Here is an 18830-nt window from a genome sequence, read left to right as displayed (position 1 = left end):
GAAAAAAAAAATAGGAGACAACTTTTGTGACCTGGGTGTTAGGCAAAGATTTCTTAGAGCACAATCAAGAAAAGGACAAATAGATAAACTGAACTTAAACATAGTTTAAATACTTATGATGCTTTTTATTTTTATTTTTTTTAACAAAATAAGACATGCTTTATTTAGCAAAAACTGGTGAGTGTGTATGGGGGGAGGTGTGGCAGAAGTGTGCAGGGGTTGAAGGTGAGAGGATCAGGGTGGGGTAGGGGGCCTACGGCACAGCCAGGACAGAACTCGGGACTCAAGATAGAGGAGCCAGAGGTCAGAAGACTTGGAGGCGGGCAGTTCTTTGGTGATTTATTATCCCTGAGGCTCAAGAGCCCCCAGGGGTTCCAGAGGCCTGACCGGTAAGGAGGGACTCAGGGACAGGCTGAAAGCACCTCAACAGCAGGCAGCCTTATGTTGGCTCACAGCTCCAGGTTGGCCTCCAAGATGGGGATGTCCAGGGTGGAGAAAGATCTAGAATCTGTGAAGCATCACCTCCTTGGCTCCATCATCCAGAGGTGAGAAATACCAACAGCAGAGCCCAGGAGAGACTTGGGTTCCTTGGTTAGGTTTTCAAATGAACTTTAAAAATTTCCCTCCTCCAAAAAGCAAAAAAGATAAAAACAGCCCCCAAGCTGTCTGGATTACCATCTCCATGTCTCCAGCTCAGGGGGTTAGGCTCCACTGTCGAGGGAGTCTCCACTCCCCTAACAGATTTAGACATAATTCTTAGTGGGGTACTCAGGGGCCCCCTGAGAGGTGGCATGTGCGGCCGATGCTGAGTATCGGGCCATACAATGGTTCGAGCCCCGGGACCACCCAGAGGGGCAGGTACAGCACAGCAGCCCCCTGCCCAGCAACACAAGACCAGAGGCCGCCCAGCCCAAGTAGAGGGAGGCCCCCAGCTCCCGCTTTTGGGCGTCCGACACCAGGGGGTTGTAGAAGTGCCAGATGATGGCGTGAGCCATCCAGCAGATGCGGATGAGGATCAGGACCCCTGAGATGACAAAGATGATCCCAGAGACTAGACTAGACTTTGGAGTCCTTGTCCTCCACGCAGGTGGTGCTCTTGGCTCCCGCGAGGTAGACCAGCAGCCCGAGCAGGGCCAAGAGGAGGGCAACGAGGCCGAGGGTGCGGGCGGCCTGCAGGTCCTGGGGCAGCGCCAGCAGGGAGTCGTACACCTTGCACTGCATCTGGCCTGTGCTCTGCACCATGCAGGACAACTTATGATGCTTTTTAAAAGACACTGCTATGATAATGAAAAGACTGGGGGAAAATCTTTACAAAGCATATACATGCCGTAGGGACACAAGGACTGTTTTGGAGGTGAAGAGTATGTTCGCTCTCAACTGTAGTGATGGCCTCATGGGTGTATGAATATGTAAAAACTTACCAAATTGTGTACTTTAATTTGTTATCTTTATTTTTTTCTTGTTAATTTTTTTTCTTTATTAAGGACAAGAAGGAACCATTAATGTTTAATTTTTGAGAATTCCAGATGTATTGCATTTCTAACCAATAATCACTTTTCAATTGATATCAGGTTGAGGTACCATGTGGGGCTTGTTCCTACTTTATAAGAATTAGCAACTAAGGCTCAATTGAGAACAACAGGGGCTGAGCATCTACATTCTTAGTTTCAGAGAACCATCAGGTATCAGGACCAGCTACTCCCTTGAGCGGTATATGCTTTTTTTTTTTTTCAAAAAAATTTTTAAATTTTATTTTATTATGTTATGTTAATCACCATACATTACGTCATTAGTTGTTGATGTAGTGTTCCATGATTCACTGTTTGCGTATAACACCCAGGGCTCCATGCAGTATGTGCCCTCTTTAATACCCATCACCAGGCTGACCCATCCCCCCACCCCCCCTCCCCTCTAGAACCCTCAGTTTGTTTCTCAGAGTCCATAGTCTCTCATGGTTCGTCTCCCCCTCCGATTCCCCCCCTTCATTTTTCCCTTCCTACTATCTTCTTCTTTTTTTTTTTTAACATATAATGTATTATTTGTTTAAGATTTTATTTTTTCGAGAGAGTGAGCACGAACAGGCGGGAGGGGCAGAGGGAAAGGGAGAAGCAGACTCCCCGCCAAGCAAAGAGCCCAACATGGGACCAGATCCAGGACCCTGATATCATGACCCAAGCCGAAGCAGACGCCCAATCAACTGAGGCACCCAGGCGCCCCAAAGAAAGTCTTTTCAACAGATGGTACTGGAGTAACAGGAATCTCTATGGAAAAAAAGTGAACTACTCTCCTACCATACATAAATACTGACTCAAAGTACATTCTAAACCTAGATATAAAAGCTAAAATTATAAAACTTCTAGGAGAAAACATAGAAGAAAATATCTTCAACTTTAGTATAAGCATAGATTTCTTAAATAGGACACAGAAAACACATTAAAAATTGATAAATTTTACTTCATAAAAGTTAAGAACATTTGCTCTTTGAAAGACACAGTTTTAAAAACAAGGCAAGTGAAACAAGGCTGGGTGAAAGATTCACAATACATACATTTGGCAGAGGGGTATTATCAAGAATTCTTTAAAAACTAATCAAAAGCAGGCAAAAGATTTGAACTTGCACGTCTCAAAAGAAGATACATGAATGACAGTACCTTAAAAGATGTCTTATCATTAAAAAAATATAAATTAAAACCACAATGTGATACTATAATATAAACACTAAAAAGGCTGAAACTGTGAAGTCTGACAATACGAAATGTTACAGAGTTGGGACTGCTGTTGGCTGTGTAAAATGAGACAACCACTTTGGCAAACAGTTTAGCTCTCTTATAAACATACACCAGTGAACCAGCAGTTCTCCTCCTAGAGGAATGAAAATAATATCCACACAAAGACTTGAACACAAATTTTCGTAGCAGGTATATTCATAATAACTAAAAAAAAATGGAAACTATTCAAGTGTTCATCAAAAGTTGAATGGATAAATTATGGTATATCCATTCAATAAATTTCTACTTAGCAATACAAAGCAATGAACTACTAATACATTCATCAACATGGACAAATCACCATGCTGACATAAAGTAAAGAATCCAGATATAAGAGTATCTGTAGTATGACTCCACTTCTAGGAAATTCTAGAAAAGAAAAAACTATCCATAGTGACGAAGAGCAGGTCAGTGGGTACCTGGGGCCAGGGTCAGAAGGCATTGACTAGAAGGGGTAGAGAGAACTCTTTTGGGTGATGAAAATGTTTTATATTTTCATTGTGGTGATGATTAATCAGGTGTTTACATTCGCCAATACTCATGAAACTGCATTTAAGATGAGTAAGTTTTATTGAATGCAAACTATGTCTTAATAGAATTTAGAAAAAAGAATAGTAGAAAAATACTTTCTCAGGTTCCTTTCTCCAATTCACTTCAACCTGGCTTATATCACCACTACTCCCTAAAAATTAATCCGACAAAAGATCACCAATTGCTTCCCAATTGCAAATTCAATTTCTGCCTTCGATGACACCACATTATTCTCACTTACATATTTTTCTGCTCAGTCTTTCTCAATCTCTCTTGAGAGTTCTTGATAATAATCTGACTGGCTATAAATGGTGTTTCCCAGGGTTCTTCCTTAGGCTTTTTCTCTTTTGACTTTGTCTGGGTGATCTCATCTACTCTTAGAGTTTCAACTCTACCTTGTAAGGACCCTGAGATGTTCACTTCTATCCCAGATTTCTCTTTCCAGATCAATAGAAACCTCTTCTCTTTGAAATCCCACAAGCTACTCAGATCAACATGTCCAAAACTGAGCTCATAATATTTATTCCTAAATCTATCCCTCTCTCTTGGTGATGATACTCTATCTCGTTAATAACATCTTCATTTATCTAAGTTAGAAAACCAAGAGTGACATCTGGCTTTCTTTCATTTCCCCAAGGTCAACTGGAGAGCAAATCTTGTTTAGTTTACCCTCTTAAAGTTTCTAGTATCTCTTTTGATCTTATTTCATCTTATTCGTGCTTGCCTTAGTTACCGAAGTCTGTAAATTGCCCTCCCATGACTACATCCCAGCCCTACCTCTTTTCCAAATCATCCTCCACACTTCAGCAAAGGAAGCACCATACCTGACATGTAGTAAACCCACACAAAAGTTCTTGAGTGAATGAATCATGTAACTTCCTCTTCCATGGTTACTCATGACAGTAAGGATAATAATAACCTTCAGGGGATACTGGACAATGAGTGAAAATTATGAACTGTCTCCCTAGGAAAATGTACATAATGCACATATAATATTTTGCATAGAATTTCAAAGTGGTTCATGAAACTCCTGAAGCTCATATAAAATTAAGAACATTATAGGATAAAATGGAATCTCCTTAGCCTGACCCTTCATCATCCGACCCTTCTATATTTCAGTATCTTCTCTAGCTGTGCCCCCTTTGTATCCTATATTCTAGCCATGTAAACTACTGGCATTTCACTAAATGAATTTAACTGTTTAAAGTCTTCGTGTATTTACATTGTGCTGCTTCTTTTGCCTGGAATAAAGCTAGATGTTGTTACAAACATTTCGACGTTCCTGTGCCACAATATTAAAACCTTAGTTTCTATTACCAAACACTTAATATAACAGATATCTGTGATATGAGCTATTTTGGGGATGGTAGTGGTGGAAGATGGTGTGAGAATCAATACCAATGTGAGGCTCAAAAATGGAATTAGAATGGCTTTTTTTGTATATTACTTTAAAATAAAAAAAGATGTAATGAAATGATTTTTGTTACTGATATGAAAATGTTTAGGCAGATGTATCTAAACTTTTACAGGTGCAACAACTATAGAGTTTGACACCAGGGCTAGAAATCACTTTTTTAAAAAATTTTTAAATGACGAATGATATTGGCAGCATTAGGTACATTTCTGACAGGAAAGAGCTTCTATTTTGAAATGCATTTGACTAATCTTCTGGTTACCATTGTATTCTGACAACTGGAAAAAATTTTCCCAGATGGTCTTGTGACTATGTATTTCAGATCTTGTTTCTCACACCCATATACTTCTGGTGCCAAGTGTGGTAGGACATGTTTTGTTTTGTTTTGTTTTTTTAAAGATTTTATTTATTTATTTGACAGAGAGACAGTGAGAGAGGGAACACAAGCAGGGGAGTGGGAGAGGCAGAAGCAGGCTTCCTGCTGAGCAGGGAGCCCAATGCGGGGCTTGATCCCATGCTGACGTATATTCTATATTCTTGGGATCATGACCTGAGCCGAAGGCAGACGCTTAACGACTGAGCCACGCAGGTGCCCCGAAGGACATGTTCATTGTACCATATAACTTCCATCCCTGCACCTTTTTACTGCAGTGCCAGATGCATTGGATGCAAGTGGATAATAAGAGTATCTCTGGAAGTCATTTCAAACACCAAATCAACTAGCAATAATTTAACTGCAGGAAGTGATGGCTGTCTACATAACCCAAATACAAGTATCTCTTGAGTCTATTTCCCTTAACAACATCCCCAAAATGTTTACAGCCAGATTCCCTCTTCTCCCTCCCCCACACATCACATAAAAGGGGAAGTGAATGGAGGGGAATTTGGAGTGGAAAGAACCAGCAGAATTAACTGTTTGAAGTGAACATATCTCATTTTTGCAAATTTTACAAAAACATATGACCGTGTAAACACGTTATTAGGGTCCCTCCCAGGGCCTTATGAAGGGCCCAGGTAAATGAGGGGTCCCAAAGCTTAAACTTCATTAACTTTTAATAAATCTGCCTATTAATACTGTACATGGTACAAAAGTCAAAATGTGCAAGAGGATAATACAAAGTTCTTTCCAAACGTGTCCCTTAGCTACTAGTTCTCTTGGAGGCAAAAAATATTCAGTTTCCCGAGTCCTGCCTGAATATGCTTGGATAAGCATTTTGTGCTGAACATTTGGTCACCTCCCTGTCATGTTTTCTTACACAAATATTAACCTGCTACACACAATGTTTTGCACCTTGCTTTTTTTTTTTAAGACAGTTTTTTTGGATATAGTTCACATACCATACAATTTACTCATTTAAAGTGTATGGTTCAGTGTTTTTTAGTATATTCACAGGTAGGTATACCCATCACCAAAGTTGATTTCAGGATATTTTCATCACCTCAAAAAGAAACTAGATACCCTTTAGCTATCACCCACCTATCTGTTAATGTCTCTCCCCGCCCATTCCTACACAACCACTAATTTACTTTCTATCTCTCAATTTCTTTTCTCTGGTCTGGACATTTTATATGAATGAGATCATATAATATGCAGTTCTGGGACTTGCTTCTTTCACTTAGCATAATGTTTTCAAGATTTACTCTTTTATCAGTACTTATACTAATCAGCACATGTATCAGAATTTAGTAATTTGTGTCTTCTTGCTCTTTTACTTGGTTAGTCTAGTAGAGGTTTATCAATTTTATTGATCTATTGCATTCTTGTTTTCAATTTATTGATTTCTGCTCTAATTTATATATTTTTCCCTCTGCTTACTTTAGGCTTAAATTGTTCTTTCTCTAGTTTCCTCAAATGGGAGTTTAGATATTTTATTTTAGATTTTACCTACTAATATATGCACTTAATGCCATAAATTTTTCTCTAAGCACTGTTTTCGCGACATTCCATATATTTTGATAAGCTGTATTTTTTCTTTTTTAAAAATTTTTTTAAAGACTTTATTTATCAGAGAGAGAGAGAGAGAGAGCACAAGCAGGGGGAGCATCAGGCAGAGGGAGAAGCAGGCTTCCCACCGAGCAAGGAGCCTGATGTGGGGCTCAATCCCAGAGAGCATGACCTGAGCCGAAGGCAGACACTTAACTGACTGAGCTACCCAGGTGTCCCTGTATTTTTTATTTTCATTTAGGTCAAAATGTTTTTAAATTTCTCTTGAGACTTCTTTTCTGACTCAAGTATTATTTAAAAGTGTGATGTTTCACATTCATTTTTGAAAGATATATTTCTGTGTATAGAATACTAGATTGACAATTTTTGCCTTTTAGTAGTTTAAATATGTTGCTCCAATGTCTTCATTGTTTGTATTGTTTCTGACAAGAATTCTGATGTCATCTTTTGTCCCTCCATATGTAACAAGTCTTCCTCTTTGGCTACTTAAAAAAAATAAAAACAGCTTTACTGAGACACAATTAATATTCCATATAACATACTGATTTAAAATGTGTCAATTGGGGTGCCTCGATGGCTCAGTTGGTTAAGCATCTGCCTTCGGCTCAGGTCATGATCTCAGGGTCCTGGGATCGAGTCCCCTCATCAGGCTCCTTGCTCAGCAGGGAGCCTGCTTCTCCTTCTCCCTCTGCCTGCCACTTCCCCTGCTTCTCTCTCTCTCTCTCTCTCTCTCTCTCTCTGTCAAATAAATAAATAAAATCTTTAAAATAAAATGCATCAATCGATGGGCATTTGAATGGTTTCCACTTTTTGCCTATTATGAATAATGCTGCTAAGAACATTTGTGTACAAGTTTTTGTGTGAATGTATGTTTTCATTTCTCCTGAAATGAAACCTAGAAGTTGAATTTCTGGGTCATAAGGTAACTCCATGTTTAACCTTAAGGAACTGTTAGACTATTTTCCAAAATGATTGCACCATTTTATAGTCCTACCAGCAGTGGGTGGAGGTTCAAGTCTCTCTAGAGTATATTTGTAGTTTGAACAAACAACAAAATTGCCAAAATGATCTTACAGAGATTATATCAATTCACTTTCCCACCAGTAATGCTCAGGAGTGTCTGTTTCTCCACACCATTGCCAATATAGGGTCTTACCAAGATCTTTTGTCTTTGACAATGTGACTAAAAGTGGTATCATTCAGTAGTTTTAATTCACATTTCTTGCACTGAGTGTCATTAAGCATCTTTTTATAGTTTAAAAGCCATGTATATTTCATTTTTTTGCCAATTGTCTGTTACTCATCTTTTACTGGGTTGTTGGTCTTTTTCTTGTTGATTCATAAAAGCTCTTTATAAATTAGGAGGATAAGTGCTTTATGTGGGGTATGAGCAGCTATTATTTTTCCAGTTTGTCTTTTGTCTTTGTCCATAAAGTTTTTTCCATGCAGAAAGTGTGTGTGTGATCAAATTTATCACTCTTTTCTTTTAAGGCTTTTGAGTTTCCACTCAGAAATGTTTTTTATTCTCCCATAATTTGTTTTAATCCTTTTTTCATCTTTAATATTTACGTATTTGATCTATCTGTAATTCAGTTTTATTATAAAGTATAGAGTATGGATCCAACTTATTTTTCCAGACGGCTCTTCAGTTGTTAAAATGCCATCTTTCCTCCCATTGATTTGAAATGTCGCCTTTACCATATACTAAATTTTCACATGGATATATTTATTTATAAACTTTCTATTATAGTTCTTTGATCTGTATGTCCATTCATATGCTGGTAACATACTGTTTTAATTATTGAAGCTTTAGAATATGTTTTACTATCTGATCAAGTTAATTCCCCTTTCTTCTTTTTTTTTTTAATTTCATGGCTGTGATTACTTATTCATTAGGTTAGTTACCTATTGCTCTATAACAGATTACCCCCAAAACTAAGTGACTTAAATGGCAAACAGCTACTAATTTCACCATTTTTGTGGGTGAGGACCTTCAGAGTAGCTTAGCTGGGTTCTTCTGGTGCAAGATCTCTGGTGAGGTTGTAGTCAAGATGTCAGCTGAGGCTGGAGTCATCTGAAGGCTTGATGGGGGCTGAAGGATTTACTTCCAAGTGGGCTTTGGCAAAAGGCTTTGGTTTTTCACTACACGGACCTCTCCATAGACCTTTTTGAGCATCCTCACAGTGTTGCAGTTGATTTCCTCCTAAGCAAGTGATGTAAAAAGAGAAAGCAAGCAATGCATCAATCAATGTGACTTTAATGACAGTCTCAGAAACGACACACTGTCACTTTATCATAGTCACTAGAAGTTAAGTCTAGCCATGCTCAAGGACAGGGAAGGTAAGCTCCACTTCTTAAAGAATTTGTAGACATATTTTAAAAACCACTACTCATTTTTCTGTACGAACCTTAAAATTAGTTTATCTGCTTCCCAAAAAATAATATTACTGGATACAATAATATATTAATAATACAGTAATAATATTGATTAATACTAATATTTTTATTAGAACTTATTTTGATTTGCAGGCGCAGAACTTACTTTCTTTTTAAAAAATAATTCTGTCACAGTTTTGCAACATCTGTGTTCTTTTTCCTGTCATAAAATAAAATAGGGATGCCTGAGTGGCTCAGTTGGCTAAGCAACTGACTGTGGCTCAGGTCATGATCTCAGGGTCCTGGGATTGAGCCCCATGTACGACTTTGCGCTCAGCAGGGAATCTGCTCCTCCCTCTGCCCTTCCCCCCAACTCGTGCTCATTATCTTTCTCTCTCTCAAATAAATAAATAAAATCTTAAAAATAAATAAAAATTAAATAAGTAAATAAAACATAGAAACAATATCGAAGTCCAAGCAACCTGCAATACATACAGGAAAAACTTTAAAGATAAAAGCTATATTTTTATGCCCAACTAGTTGTTTTCTTTTTCCTAAAATGACAGAATGTTCAGCCCATTTATGGACACCTGGCAACCATAGATGTATATTTCTCACTGGCCTGTTTTTTCTATACCAGTTTCTAAATTGTTAAAATAATTATGATGAGACATTTTCAATGAAAGGGAAGAGAAGGTAGTGGGTTTTAATTTCAGGAAAATTGAACAGATATAAAACTCCTTTTGGTATATCTTGCAAAACTATTTATCAAAATAAATTACATATATTTTAAAGGTTTATAGCAGCTTTTAAAAAAACTTCATTTTGAGATAATTATAAATGCATAGAGGCTTGCAAAGGACCATACAGAGGAACTCTGTACACTCTTCCTCCAGTGTTCACACTTTGCACAACTATAGTACAACACCAAAGTCAAAGCTACTGACATTCATACACTCTATAGAGCTTATTTAAATTTCACCAGTTATACATGTACTTGTGTTTGTGTGTGTGGCCCGATGCTATTTTCTCACATAGGAGCCTTGGACAGTCACCACCACAACCATGATTTTCAACTGTACCCATCGCCACAAGACTCCTTCCTGTCACCACGTTATAGCCACGCCCATCTCTTCCCTATTATCTCAAACCCTTGGCAACCACTACTCTATTCTCCATCTCTGTTATTAGGTTATTTCACCAACCTTCAAAAAGTGAAATCATCCAGTATATATCCTTTTTAGATGGACTCTTTTCATTCGGCATAATTTCCTTGAAGTTCCTTCAAACTTCTGTTGTGTGTATCAATAATTTGTTCCTTTTTTTATTGCTGAGTAGTATTCCATAGTGTAGACACACCACAATTTGTTTAACCATTCACCCTATAAAAGAAATTTGGATAGTTCACAGATATTGCTATTAGGAATGAAGTTGCTATGAACATTCATGTACAAGTTCTTATGTGGAAATAAGACATTTCTCTGGGATAAATACCCAAGAGTGGATTGCTAGGTTGTATGGTAAATCCATTTTTAATTTTGATAGGAATTGCTGGGCTATATTCCAGAATGGGTGTTATATTTCACATTCCTACAAGCAATGTATGAGTGATCGAGTTTCTCTGCAACCTTTTCAGCATTTGCTGTTATTACTATTTTTGAGTTGGCCATTTTTTTTAAGTTTATTTTTTTAAGATTTTATCTATTTATTTGAGAGACAGAGAGAGACAGCACAAGTGAGGGTGGGGGTGGGGAGCAGAGGCAGAGGCAGAGGGAGAAGCAGGCTCCCCGCTGAGCAGGGAGCCTGATGTGGGGCTCAATCACAGGACCCTGGGATCATGACGTGAGCCAAAGGCAGACGCTTAACCGACTGAGCCACCCAGGCGCCCCGAGTTTTGCCATTCTTATATGTATATAATCATATCTCATTGTAGTTTTAATGTGTATTTCTCTAATGGCTAATAATGTTGAAAAATCTTTTCATGTGTGGGGAGCCTGGGTGGCTCAGTCAGTTAAGAGTCTGCCTTCGGCTGGGGTCATGATCCCCAGGTCCTGGGATCAAGTCCCACATAGGGCTCCTTGCTCAGCAGGGAGCCTGCTTCTCTCTCTCCCTCTCCCTGCCACTCCCCCTGCTTGTGTTCTCTCTCTCTCTCTCTGACAAATAAATAAAATCTTAAAAAGAAAAAAGAAAAATCTTTTCATGTGTTTATTTGCCACCTGTATATTCCCTTTGGTGAAATGTCTGTGAATGTCTTTTCTGTGTCAATGTCCAGCTTTCTAATTGGATTTTTTTTATGTTGGAATTTTGAAGGGTTTTTATATATTCTAGATAAAAGGCTTTTGTGTGGTAGGTGATCTGCAAATATTTTCTCCCAGTCTCTCATTTGTCTTTTCATCCTTTTAATGAGATCTTTGGGAGAGGAAAAGGTTTTTATTTTGATGAGGTCCAATTTATCTATTTTTCCTGTTATGAATTATGCTTTTAGTGTCAAGTCTAAGAACTCTTTACCTAGTCCTAGTTCTCAAAGATTTTCTTGTATATTCTTTTCTATGATTTTCACTGTTTTACATTTAAGTTTGTGATTCATTTTGAGTGTATTTTTGCATAAGGTGTGAGGTTCAGGTTGTGTTCTTTTTAAAATTTATTTATTTATTTATTTAGGCTAATGGATGTCCAATTACTCTGGCACCATTTATTGAAAAGGCCTCCTCTGTTGAATTGCTTTTGCTCCTTTGTCAAAAATTAACTGAGTATATTTGTTTCTATTTTTGTGTTCTTGATTTAAGTGTCTATCTCTTTTTCAATACCATACCAGTCTTGGTTACTGTGATCAATTTTTAACAGCTATGTTTTCAGCTGGTATTTTCTTTTTTTTTTCTCAAAAATTTCTAAAATTACCTAATAAATAGATGCCATGAAGGTAACAAATATTCTCTGATTTCTCTCATTCTTATTCTAATATCAAATTGAGTCAACTGTTATAAAAATCTTTTCATCTCATTCGTGTCTATTTGGATTTGTGGTTTATTCAGATAGTCAGGAGAGTGTTATATGTAAATGCTATGGCACGTGATCTATTTAAAATCTGGAATTTTTCTCAAGAGGCTATTAAGTCTCATAGAATCAAGACACATAAGTACTTAGACTAGTCTTTAATGCACTGTAAGTGCTTAGTTTAGGTCAGTTTAATTGTTCTGGTTACTTTATAATAACTTATTTTTATTGTTTATAGAGGAGAGAGGACTGGAGGGGGAATGAGAAGGAACTGTCATTTCTTTCTTTTTTTAAAGATTTTATTTATTTATTTGACAGAGAGTTAACAAGAGCAGGAACACAAGCAGGGGGAGTAGGAGAGGGAGAAGCAGGCTTCCCGCCAAGCAGGGAGCCCGATGTGGGGCTCGATCCCAGGACCCTGGGACCGTGACCTGAGCTGAAGGCAGACGCTTAACCACTGAGCCACCCAGGCGCCCCAGGAGTTGTCATTTCTTAACTATTTAAACTTTACTGTAATCTTCCCGGTATGATTTCAACAAAGCTACAAAATAAACATTAGTACTTTCAGTGTCTACAGGAGGAAATTGAGCTTCAGAGAGATGAATAAAACTGACCAGGATCACAGAGATAGGTGTAGCTTATTAATCTTTCTTTTGGAGAGGTTACTTGGGCAAATATGTATGAGGCACCAGGAGCCAAGTTTCTATCACTTACAGAAGCTATGGACACTGTTAGTGCTAATTCAGCCATGGCTAACCTCTTCATGGTAGGGTGAGATTGAAAAGAAAAAATATTTATAGGGCGCCTGGGTGGCTCAGTTGGTTAAGCGACTGCCTTCGGCTCAGGTCATGATCCTGAAGTCCTGGGAATGAGTCCCGCATCGGGCTCCCTGCTCGGCCAGGAGTCTGCTTCTCCCTCTGACCCTCCCCCCTCTCATGTGCTCTCTTTCTCTCAAATAAATAAATAAAATCTTTAAAAAAAAGAAAAAATATATTTATAGAGTACTTGGGTTTCATAATTCAATATCCTGAACGGTGTCCTGTCTTAGCACCTTGGTAAACCACCTTTGACATTGAGTGGTGCTTTGCCAATTAAGGCTCTACTTGGTCACTTTAACATCTATAAACATCTTTTTCTTTGATGTTCAAGGAGTCCAAGGACACTTACTTACTCTAGAGAATCTATCCTATTTTTACCCCTACTTCATCCTGAAGTTGGACAACCCAGACAACTCAAGAAAGTAACCTGTTCATCATAGCTGTTGCTAAGCCTTTGTTCTTCTTGAAGGGAGGCTAACAGATTGTCCCTTTCACCAGTATGGAGACCATTTATTGCTGAAACATGTGGGCAGCTCAGTCAAGGGGAATAGATTCTCTGCTTGTCTTCTCTATTGCTAGGATGCTGATCCATAGTGACCTGTGACTAACACCCTTTGGGACTCCCAGCTAGGACTCCCTCTCTTCCAACTCCAGAATAAAGATGTCTATCCCTCAACAGTTTGGCCCCTACTCTTATTCCCTGCTCTTGCCCTCCCACCTCCAACATAGTCTAGAAGGGCTTCTTCTTAGTAGGGCTCTAAGCCTTACTTAGGCAAGGTGCACCAATTGTGGCTATGACAGAGAGAAACAAAGTCCTGGATCACCCAAAGAAAAAAAGTGCTTCATCTTTCAGAAGCTGCTGAGGTGAGAGTGGGGTTGACAAAGAGGGACTATGAAAGAGAGAGACAAGCACTCATAAAACTTATAGTAATAAGCCAAAAACTGAGATGGTGTATTAATCATGTTTTTATTTTTTTAATTTTATGATGGTTTGACATCTTGGGGTTCTTCCTGGGTGGGGAAAGACTGCCCCTCCCAGTGATAGCTAATTCCTAGTGATAATAAATTGCTTGCCTGGGAACACACCTTTCGTATGCAGACCTACCAGTCCAGCTCCCAGACTCTCAACCCCCTCATTTATCTGTCACACAACAAGCCAGTACTTCTCCTGCCCTAAATCACACCAGGGCCAGGTACCAAACAAGTACAGACCACCCCATAGCCCAGAGCCCACTGCAATTATTCATACAAGCCAATCCAAGCTGTTTACATTGCCTCATTCTTTCCTTCTTATGGAGAGCACAGTAAACACTCTAGGTCATGCTTCCTCTCACTGCTGACCCCGCTTTGGCCCTGCATGCTGTTATGTGTCCCTCCTCTTGGGAGCTGAATAACAATAAAATCTTTCTTTCTTTTCTTTCTTCTTTCTTCTTTCTTTCTTTCTTTCTTTCTTTCTTTCTTTCTTTCTTTCTTTCTTTCTTTCTTTCTGATTTTATTTGAGAGAGAGAAAGGAAGAGAGAGAGAGCGAGAGAGCAGGAGGAGGGCCAGAGGGAGAGGGAGAAGCAGACTCCCTGCTGAGCAGGGATCCATCCCAGGACCCTGGGATCATGACCTGAGCTGAAGCTTAACCAAGTGAGCTACCCACGCGCCCCAACAATAAAATCTTTCAATGACATTAACCTCTCTATATCATCATTCTGTCACCCCCATAAATTAAAATCCCACAGATACAATCAAGACAGATAGGCACTTTTCATATATGATCCCATTGAACTCTCACATCTCCCAGGAAACAGGCTCAGTGAAATGAAGGCCCTTCACAAGATTCCACAGTTTTAGTATGGAGCCAGAATTTAAACTCAGGATTTTCTGACTTCACAGCCCATGCTTTTAAAATTCTAACCTGACCCAGAGTCCCTTGACCACATGTATACCTTCTCAGTCTTTACCCTCGAAAGACTGGAAATAAAGGTTCTGTGTTATAATTCGGCTAGGCTCCTGCTCTAGACTGAATTGTGTTTCCCCCAAATTCATATGTTGAAGTCTTACCCCTCAGTGTGACTGTATTTGGATATGGGGCCTTGAAGGAGGTGATTGAGGTGAAATGAGGCCCTAAGAGTACAGTTCTGATCCAGTTAAACTGGTACATTTACAAGAGGAAGAGACATCAGAGCTTTCTCTGCCATGTGAGGACACAGTGAGAATCCCACCCCCTGCAAACCAGAAAGAGAGCTTTCACCAGAACCTGACCATGCTGGCACTCTGATCATGGACTTCCAGCCTCCAGAATCTTGAAAAAATAAATTCCTTTTGTTTTGGAGCCACCCAGTGTACAGTATTTTTTTATGGCAGCTGAGCCAAGACAGCCCCAACCTTATTTTTTCACCTTGGCAAATTTCTTCTCCTCTCTTAACCTCAGTTACCCATTTACCATAAAGCATAAATTTATTTGTAAAGGCACAATTCTCAAATTACTAAGAGTACATCTCAGTTCTGCTTCTGAGTTAGCTGTAGACAGCCACAAAAGACTGTAAATCTCATATTAACAAGCCATAGTTTTTAAAAATGCTTTAGAGAGCTGAAGGCACAGGGAACATAGAAAGAAAAGAAACACAAAGAAACCCTGAAAGTCATGAGTCCTTCCTAGGAGAGAAGAGACCTATAGCTACTCTCATCAGCAGAGCAATGGCAGGAAAAAGAACCTGCCATAGATGTGTGTCAGGAGAAACTGGCTAAATTTTAGTCAACATTTAATGGCCACGTAGGGGCTGCTGTGACTGATCAAAATTCCAGGGACACCCAGCCAAGAGCAAGTCTGCATCCACCCAGTTCACTCTCTCTTATGGGTCTTTACTCAGGGGCAGCAGGCAGAAAGTTGGGACGAGAAAAGGAAAGCTGAATGAGGTCCCCTCCTAAGGTGTATGGAGTCTCCCTCAAGTTCAAAGTAGCCACTTTCTGGAGTCAAGAGGAACAGCCCAGAAGGGTGGCAAGAAATCCACCAGAGGTACTCCCGTGTCCAACTATGAAAATCTGGAGATGAGTCCTCACAAACAATCCAGACTTCCAACTACCAAAGCCTGAAAACTCAGCAGGCAGGCTGGGAGAAACCCTCCTTGCCATTCTGGACCTTTATGGAGAGAAGGGCAGCTGCCCTCCAAACGCCAGAGGATGGGAAGCAAGACTGAAGGAGATCTCTAAGCACAGAGAAGAAGGAATATAGACTGAAGAACAAAGAAACCTCCCAAGCAACTCAATAACTGACAAGGAGATAACCCTATAGTTCTAAAAACTGATGACGTGGTTATAAAGCCCAGGTGGTTCTTTAGAATCTTGTTAGCTTTCAGGTCCCAGGCTCTGCTGAAAATAAAGTCCTGATCCCACTCTTATAAGTTTGAAGCCAATGGTGAACTGAATCACACTAAAACCATAACACAGCCAGACACAGTTCAACTATAGATCAAATTAATTTCCAATAGTCTGACGGAGAAGAGGGGATGCATCTGGAAATGGTCTTTAGTGGCAGTGACCACCCAGAAAGAAGTCTATTTTTTTTTTGAGATTATAGTTTTACCTCTGGTTATTTAGTAAAGGGTGTGTGTGTGAGTGTGTGTGTGTGTGTGTGTGTGTGTGTTTGGGGGGGTACATATGTAAAAAAGAAAATCAGTTTGGGTTCATACATTGTGCCATATCACCATATATAAAAATCATCCCAAAATGGATCATAGATCTAAATGTGAAACCTAAAACTGTCTAGAAGAAAACATAGAAGAAAATCTTTAGACTTTAGATACAAGACCAAAAGCACAATCCATAAAAGAACAAATTGATAAATTGGACTTCATCAAAATTTAAAACTGCTGTTCTTCAAAAGGCATGTTAGGAGACTAAAAGACAAGCCACAGATCTCAGATGTGGAGATAATATTTACAAAGCAAATAACTGATAAAGGACTTGTATCTAGAGTATATAAAAAATGCTCAAAATTCAGCAATAAGAAAACAAACAACCCATTTTTAAAAAGGTGCAGGGGCACCTGGGTGGCTCAGTTGTTAAGCCTTCGGCTCAGGTCATGATCCCAGGGTCCTGGGATCAAGCCCCGCATCGGGCTCCCTGCTCCACGGGAAGCCTGCTTCTCCCTCTCTCACTCCCCCTGCTTGTGTTCCCTCTCTCACTGTCTCTCTTTCTGTCAAATAAATTTTAAAAATCTTTTAAAAAATAATAAAAAATAAAATAATTTAAAAAGGTGCAAAAGATTTCAGCAGACACTACCAAAGAAAATGTATCAAAGATGGCAAATGATCACATGAAAAAATGTTCTATATCACTAGTCATTAGGAAAATGCAAATCAAAAGCAAACTGAGATACCACCACATACCTATTAGAATGGCTAAGATTAAGAAGACTGACCATACCATGTGTTGGCAAGCATGCTGGCAGTGGGAATTTAAAGTGTTAAAACCGCTTTGGAAAACAGTTTGGCAGTATCTTTAAAAGTCAAGCATAGGGGCGCCTGGGTGGCTCAGTTGGTTAAGCATTGGACTTTTGATTTCAGCTCAGGTCATGATCTCAAGATGCTGGGATCAAGCCCTGCATCATGCTCAGCAGGAAGTCTGTTTGAAGATTCTTTTTCTCTCCCTCTCCCTCTGCCGCTTCCCTTGCTTTCTCTCTCAAATAAAAATAAATACCTCTGAAAAAAAAAGTTAAACATACACCTATCATGTAATCCAGGCTTTCTAATCCTAGGTATTTACCCAAGAGAAATAATATATATGTTCATACAAAGACTTAGACAAGAGTGTTCATAACAGCTTTTTTTTGTAATAACCAAAAATTGGAAACAACTCAAATGTCCATCAACAGATGAATGGAATAGCAAATTGCGATATAGCCATACAGTGGAACAGTGCTCAGCAATCAAAATAATGGACTATTAATACATGCAATGATAAGGATGAATGTCAAAATAGCTATGTTGACTTAAAGAACCTAGAAAACAAAAAGGACATACTGTGTGATTCTATTCATCTAAAACTCCAGAAAATGTAAACTTATAGTGACAACAAATCAGTGGTTGCTTAGAAATAGGAAGGTGTGGGTGAGGGGAAAGAGATTACAAAGGGGCACAGGAAACTTTTGGAGATGATGGGTCGGCTCACTGCCTTTGTGGTGATTATTTCATAGGTGTATACATATGTCAAAATATCAATTTGGACATTAAATATGTGAAGTTTACTTTATGTATGTTATACCTCAAAAAAGATGTTTAAAAAATAATCAATGAGAGGGCACCCCTGGGTGGTTCAGTTGGTTGAGCATCTGGCTCTTGATTTCGGCTCAGGTCATGATCTCAGGGTGGTGGGATCAAGCCCTGTGTGGGGCTCTATGCTCAGCAGGGAGTCTGTTTCTCTCCTTCTCCCTCTCCCTCTGCCACTCCCCCGACTCACACTCTCTCTCTCTCAAGTCTTAAAACAAAACAAAAAACAATGAGATACTACTTCCTACCCACCAGATAGACTACAATGAAAAGTTCTGGTAATACCAAGAGTGTGGAGAAATGGGAACGTTTATCACTGCTGGTAGAAGCCTAAGTATGCACAACTATTTTGGAATCTGGCAGAATTTACCAAAGCTAAACAAACACCTGTGCTAGACCCAAACAATTTCATTTCTTGGACGATACTCAAGAGAACTGAGTGCATATGCTTAACAAAAACATGTACAAGAATATGCATAGCAACTTTATTCATATTTACAAAGAAATGAAAAAATAATCCACCAATAGTAGAATGGGTAAATTGTGGTATATTTTTCCCCACTTTCCTGAACTTAATTTAAAAAGAGCAATGATGGTAAATCTTGAGAATATTGTCAATTTTCTAGAATTCTTCCCTTGAAAATGTGACATTTGATTTCCAAATACATGCTAAAGCATACATGGTTCCGAATCGTACTAAGTAGATGAAAAGCTGAAATCTTAAAACGT

At 39.0% G+C, this 18830-nt stretch overlaps 1 pseudogene; it reads right to left on the bottom strand.

The window, feature by feature from the left end:
• Positions 1-635: 635 nt before the first annotated feature.
• LOC113922385 lies at positions 636-4130 on the bottom strand (annotated as a pseudogene).
• Positions 4131-18830: the final 14700 nt, after the last annotated feature.

This window comes from Zalophus californianus, chromosome 9 (genome assembly GCF_009762305.2).
Source record: "Zalophus californianus isolate mZalCal1 chromosome 9, mZalCal1.pri.v2, whole genome shotgun sequence".
In the NCBI taxonomy this organism is placed as follows: Eukaryota; Metazoa; Chordata; class Mammalia; order Carnivora; family Otariidae; genus Zalophus; species Zalophus californianus.
Note: the sequence above shows the minus strand (reverse complement) of the source record. Positions and strands in the feature narration are given on the sequence as shown.